General features: G+C 42.0%; 1 long non-coding RNA gene across 1 annotated transcript in view; it reads left to right on the forward strand.

Annotated features, from left to right (window-relative positions):
• The window catches only part of LOC109321514, a 16,303-nt gene extending 14,636 nt beyond the window's left edge, over positions 1 to 1,667 (forward strand). Inside the window, exon 3 of the long non-coding RNA XR_002104078.1 lies at positions 1,509 to 1,667. This is a non-coding gene — a long non-coding RNA (uncharacterized LOC109321514). The remainder of the gene's footprint in view (positions 1 to 1,508) is intronic.
• Positions 1,668 to 6,892: the final 5,225 nt, after the last annotated feature.

Below are 6,892 nucleotides of genomic sequence, written 5' to 3' on the forward strand. Positions count from 1 at the left end.
AGGGGCTTGGAGTTTACGTTATGAGCAAGGAGGCTCTGTGTTGTTTATGTTGTAGCCAGGTGGCTCGGGTTTCAGTTATAGTTACCCTGGAGGACTGGGTGAGGCTGTAGGGGTGAGAGGAGGCCTCATGGGGACTCCCCAGTAGCTTGGGGGTTCCTGGTGCCCAGTAGGGGCACAGTGCCACAGCGGGCACAGCACAAGGAGTGCTGCAAAGGTGCTCACTGAGTGGAGGTTGTAGCCCCAGCCGTGAGAGGCGCGGCACAGGCCCCAGAGTGGGGCAGCGGGCACGAGAGGCGCGGCACAGGCCCCAGGGTGGGGCATGTTCTGATTATTAGGAACCCAGTAACAGGGGGACTAAAAAGGACCCTAGAGGAGTTCCTCAGTATTGGGGACCCCGAAGGGCCTAAAGGGCCAGTTAAGGCTCAGGCCACCTGAGCCGAAGCAGATTTATAACATTGGCAAGAACCCAGTAGGGTCGGCGAGGCCAGGTAAGGCTCCGGCCGCCTGAGCCCAATCCGGTGTCCACCAGTATTTGGACAGTAGAGTGACTAGCAAAGGTTTAGGAAGATGGCCCAGGCGGCGTGATAGCCTCGGGAAGTTGGGGATGGGTATCGGGGAGCGGTGAGCCCCAGGGGCGCCAGGGAGTGGACAAACTCGGGGTTGCCGGAGAGGGGCAGCAGAGTGGGACGAGCCCAAGGGGTGCCAGTGAGGGCTGGTTGGAGGACCAGGACAGAATAAATATCCAGAAACAACTGCGAGGCTTAGGGTGTGCTAAAGGGGAGGTAGGAGGCACACATAGCCCTTAAGGCAAGGGGTGCACAGAGGTACCCCATACGGAGTGGGGCAGGGACATTCACACCGTTCACCGGGGGGATAAAGGCAGCCTCCCATCCAAACCTATTTATCATCAAAGTCGTGGCGGGCAAGAATCCGAGGGTGCTGAGTCCACCTTACGTGATGGTAGGGGGCACTGGGGAGTACACGGCCGCTCCTAGGCCCCATTCCCTCACACAAATAAGTGAAAAAAACAGAGAAAATATTTGGTCTTTAATCTTATTATTAGAAATGGCTCTGGGGTACTGTGAAGTTCCTACTGATTGCCCTGTATAGGGCTTCCTGTGGTATAGTCCAACTCTCGCCTGTCACGTCTTTATTAATTTCAATGTAATTAGTTGGGAGGTATTATTGCCACAGTAGGACACTGGCAATCTATTGAGGTTCCTATCAGTGTTATAACCTATTTTATGGCTCTCTCAACCAACACCCCAGATTTACATCATCAGTCAAATCCAAGTCTTATATGAGTTGAACAATTTTCTTTATTATTATTATTATTTTTTTTTTTACATCCACAACTAGATCACAAACCTATGGATTGTGGCTATTTCAAACTGTTCTATATATTTTCTAATTGTCTTCTGGAAACATTTTTTAATGAAATCTCATCTTAAGTAATACACAATAGTATAAAAGTAACTATTGAAGAATTTTTTTAAACTATTCAGGAGCCATTCCAACCCAGGTTTTTTAATCCTCAGGGAACAGCTGCTCCTGAAGCGGCATTCTCCCTGCTCGATCTCCTTTCCTGTTTTTTCTATTTGGTTTTTTGTTAGTGCCTCTTCACAGGTACTAATAATAAGGTTTTAAAAAAATAGGAGATGAATAATTTTAAAGAAATGTCTAGACATTTTGCTTCAGAAGTCTGGCTACTGCCAAATAACACATGAAGCATCTCACGGTACTCCAGACCAAACCACCAGAGGAACAGGCTAGCCTTAGTTACAGCTCTTTCCAATACCCCAACCAACTAATATGGCAGCTAGGGATAAAACGGGTATGGAAGTCCTTCAATATCTGGGAATGGTAAAAGGAACAGTATGGGAGACCTGCCAAAGGGTCTCCTTTCAGTAGGGTGAAACTGTATTTCCATGTTTAGCAATGCCCACTTAGGGACAGAATCTACCTGCATCTGCAAGTCACAAGAAGTACTGTTCTGTCTTTGCCCATCCCTGCCACAACATTCCTTATCTACTATGTTGAGCATGGAGAGAACAGATGTTGTTGTGCTGAAAATACTGGCTCTAAGTCACTCAAGCATACCTCTTTGTCAAAAGAATCTTTCAGAATGGTCAGAGATGGAGCCAATCTATTACTAAAATAAAATTTGTTCTCAAATTGACAAAATTGACTGGATGCTTTGGCTTGTGTCTTCTACTCTGTGCCAACCTGGAGCATGTTAGTTTAGTGTGTGTGGATAATATGGGGTTTTGAGGGAACAGAATGTCCTTTGTCAAGTCACAGAACCACTGCATGTAGCATTACTGCAGCCTTGTTTTACCAGTCTGAGGGAGGGACTGCTGGTACGGAAATACCAGTTCTGTAATCTACCCTTTGCCCCAGCTTCTTGCCTGTGACTGCATGTACAAACTCCCATGGAGCACATCTACACATGCACTTAATGTGCACAAATAAACAACAGAGCATAATGCTCCAGAATGTATTGGTGCATAGCACATGGAACCCATTCGGAGCAGCCTGGGCTGACAGGAGACGGGTCCTTTGTAGCATAGGAAGAGCTTGCAGAAACAGAATTTGCCCCCACAGGAATATCTACAACTTTGGAAATTGTATTAAGTGTGATACATTTATTAAATGTGATCTGGGCTTTGAAATAAGCCTGTACTATATTTTGCTTGAATCTTAAATTCAAATTATATTTTTCAAACATAGAGATTCATAATTTAAGATTTTTGATGTTGAGGTTATCTGTTTATTTGACATTTCATACTCTTTGTTACATAGTACAAAAGAACACTAAAATGTAAAAGGTCTCTTTTATAACACGACAACTTAGTGTTGCACAGTGTTCAACTGTCTGGCATTGCAAACGTATTTTAGCAGGAAACCACATGAGGAGAATTATGATTTCCTGTTCGCATTTCAGTGTAGCAGAAAACTACTGAAGTGTCTCGCTAGTTCACAGTTGTTATCTACCATTACAGGAGATACAACTTTGACATAAAAACACTTTAGTAGTTCTTCACTGAAAGGCTAAAGTATCTGGGTTACATGGTGTCAAATTAGATCTGTCCACCTCTGTGGGTAGCTTGTAGCAACATGCAGCTACTGGGACTAGCAAAGGACAATAAATTGCAGCCTAAGAAAGCTGACTTTGATGTCAGGCAACTGTGCTGTGCTTTAAAGTAAAAAAAAAAAAAAAAAAAAAAAAAAAAGTTCATATAGTCATAAATCAAGGTGCACTTCTTAGCCGGATGGAGATGTGTTCATGGCCATGCTCTTTTTCTGAGCAAAAGAGGTTGAGCTCTCTTATTTCTTAGCAACAACATCTTATTGCATCACATAATTCCAAGGAGTATCAGAAAGCAATTTCCTTTTCTCTCACAGACAATAACTAAGAGTTGAAGAAAAGAGAGGACTTTTGTTATGATTTAGAATTTGATTTTTAACACTGTGGATGAATTATAGCAATCTGCATGGAGCTCTTTATAAAACAGAAAGCACTTCTCATGCTTCTATCATAATTCAATCACAGAACAAGAGAAAAAAAAAAAGGAAATATGACCAGTATAAAATGGCATAGTCATTTTTTGACTAGGTTGTTGACAGCTTTTTCTTAAAACAGAACAAAGAACAGATTCAAGTCATCATTGAATCCTACCACAAGACATAACATAGAGCAGAGAGAACTTAGTAAAAAACAAGAACAAAGGAAAATGGAAGCATTTCAGAAAGGTTTAATTTTTGCTAGCAGAGATTGGCTAAGATTGGAAGAGTCTAACTCTTCATTTTTTTTTAATACATAGGGGCCCATCTATGACTGAAGAGCTATTTTCTACCATGTCATTCTTGGATGTCCTTTCATTTACTTTCAGCCCTTAACTTCCACCAACAATAGGAAATTCAGCCTCCTTCAGTTCCACTCTGTAAACTTCAGAATCCAGTAAACTAAATGCCTGCTGGCTTTTTTTCTAAGTTTTGAAATAGTACTTATATTTTTTTAACTACATTTGTAATATATTTTATATCAGAACACTCTCTGCTTCTGTGCAATGTTTTCGGGGGGCGAGGGGTTTGGGGGGAGGAGAGAGAGAGAGAGCTGAAAGTACTACATGAGGTGAGCCAAGTACCATTTATTTATATGAGGATTTTGATGACAGATTTTTCCATATTTTTTCCTTTCTATCCTCTGTGCACCCCAACATTTTATTTGCCTTTTGGACTGCCAGTGTATTGAACAGCAGTCCTAATCCTAGTCAATTCAAGTGTTTGACTTGATACTTTTAATGCTATTTTAACATAGTATTTGTAATGAATTACTAAGCAATATCAATCCTATGATGGATTACTAGGAGGTTCTCTATCATTTGACCTCCTTCAGTGTTGCAATTGATGCTAACCTTCTGTTTATAGTTACAACTTTCTTACCTAGTTTTTGATCCACAATAAACTAATCCAATATTTCCCATTTATTTATGGATTTATGCCCCACCAAAATGAAGTCAGCTACTGTCGCATCCTCTACTTCAGCTGCCACCACTATTTCTCTTTCCTCTGGCTCCCTTTACCACTGATTGTCACCAATTCCTCCTGCTGCCAACTGCTTTCTCTGATGGCAACTGGCTGTGGCTGAAGTAGGAGTATACAGCTGATTGCCCCCAGGATTCACATCTGTCCCCCTTAGAGCCTTGTCACAGGGAAGGAACTAGGCACAGCTATCTGAGACGTTAAGCATTATCTTATCTTTGAGAAGGTGAAGGAAGAGAGGTGAGGTTTTAGTGGACTGGAGAAAAGGCCAAAAGTACCTGTAAAAGAGATAAAATGAGAACCCAGGGGATTATAGATCAGTCAGTATATCTCCGGTACCCAAAAAGATGTGGGAAAAGTCTACTAAATAATCACTTTGTACCAAAAAAGGCAATATGGTGGTAAGGAATGGACAACCTGGATGTATCAGGAATACATCTTTGCCAAACTAATTTAATTTCTTTTTTTGACAGGGTAAATGACTTGTTGGATAAAGCAGGAACTACTAGACTATATCTGTGATATAGTCACAGATTGACTATATGACAGATATAGTCTACTATATCTGTGATACAGACTGTTTGACACAGTCCCATATGACCTTATTATAAGCAAACTCCCTCAGCTCTTCCTGCTAAAGCTAGGTCATTGTTCAGTAAAAACTGCAAGATTCATGGGACCATAAATACAACAAGCAAGAGGAAGCATGTCCATATATTCCAGAGGGGATACTCAGTTAGGAGAGGGAAGTTCTTGACAAGGAGCCAGGACTTCCCTCTCTCAGATGACTACCCCAAGCAGTAGGCTACAGAGTCATGCTGCTTCTTCCTTACTATCCTTCTGGCCCCATGAACCTTGAATTCTTTGTCACTTAATCTAGTTGACAGCCTTATGTTTAGGACACTCCCCAGGAACTGGGAGACATGGGTTTGATTTCTCCCAAGATAAAGGGTGAACACTGATTTTATCACTAAGGCACTGATTTTCAAACTGGGGTATGTATCCCCTGGGTACCCATTGCTTTGCTAAGGAGTGCATACCTAAATTTTAATAATGACAGTGAAGCTTCTAATTGGGCAACACTTGGTGAGTAAAAGTGTCACCATGCTTTTACATTACTGTTGACATTTTTCCTGAGGAATGAACATGCAGAGATGTGTTAGGTGGTGCAAGCAATAATATTTTGTAGGTAAAGGGGATAAATAGCCAAAAAAGTTTGGAAGTCACTGCACTAGTATACGATCTAAAACCAGTATATTAAGAAGAGTAAAGTCTACTAAAAGCTTTCAAAGAATGCTTGCAGTTCCTTATTCTCAAGGAAGGATTCCAGGCTTTGCATCTTGAGTGGACAGAAGTATGTAAGCTTCAAAGAGGGACAGGCACTTCATGGAGCTAGGCAACTCCATACAGGCTTTCTGGATCACCCTTTCAAGGCACGTAAGTCTTCTCATTACAATGAGGCTAGGCCAGAACCCAAGCCACTCCCAATCAAGATATCAAGGCAAGTCATCCCCAAAACAAGCGCCATCTGCAGCAAGGCCAGTAGTCTCCGGCTACTGTGCAGTCAGCGTCTCATGTAGACACAGCCAGTCTGCAATCAGTAAGGTGTCATTCAATAAAAACAAGTGCAAAGCATTACGCTTAGCAAGAGGAAATCAAATGTACAAATACATAATAGGGAGGTACAATGATGCTGCAGAAAAGGATCTAGGAGTTATAATGGGCCACAAAGAACTTGTTTACAGTATGGCAGCTGTGGGCCACAACAAAGATGGTGCCAAGCGCAGCCTGTCTACCCACAGCCACTAAAGTGCTCAAAACTTCGAAGTTCACCTGTGAGCCCCCTTAAGGCTTGTCCCCGGTAGTCATTCTCAAGCATGCCCAAGACCAACATCTTGAGAGTGGGTATAAAAAGAAACAAGTCCAGCAGAGCATCCTTGACATGTTCCTTGGTTTGGGGTACATCTATAGATGCAGGCAGGTAAGGTATTCTTGGCCTCATCCTTGCCCAAACTGAATACTGAACAGTGGGTGTTGATGCAAAGAAGAGAAATCTCATCTTGGGATGTATTGACGAAAGTGTGATACATAAGACAAAAGAAGTAATTATTCCACTCTGCTGGAATCTTCTGAGGCCTCAGCTATGATTCTGTGACCATTGTGGACATGACTCTTAAGAAGGATGCAGACAAATGTAGATGGGTCAAAGGAAAGTAACAAAAAGATAAGACCCTATAAGTAATGATAGACTGACATATTTAGTTAGTCTAGAGAAAAAACAAACAGGCTGGGGAAATGTGGTACAGCTCTATTTAAATATGTAAATGGTTATTTTAAAGAGAAGGGT

The sequence above is a fragment of the Crocodylus porosus genome, unplaced genomic scaffold, assembly GCF_001723895.1.
Source record: "Crocodylus porosus isolate Cpor-Errol unplaced genomic scaffold, CroPor_comp1, whole genome shotgun sequence".
NCBI lineage: Eukaryota > Metazoa > Chordata > Crocodylia > Crocodylidae > Crocodylus > Crocodylus porosus.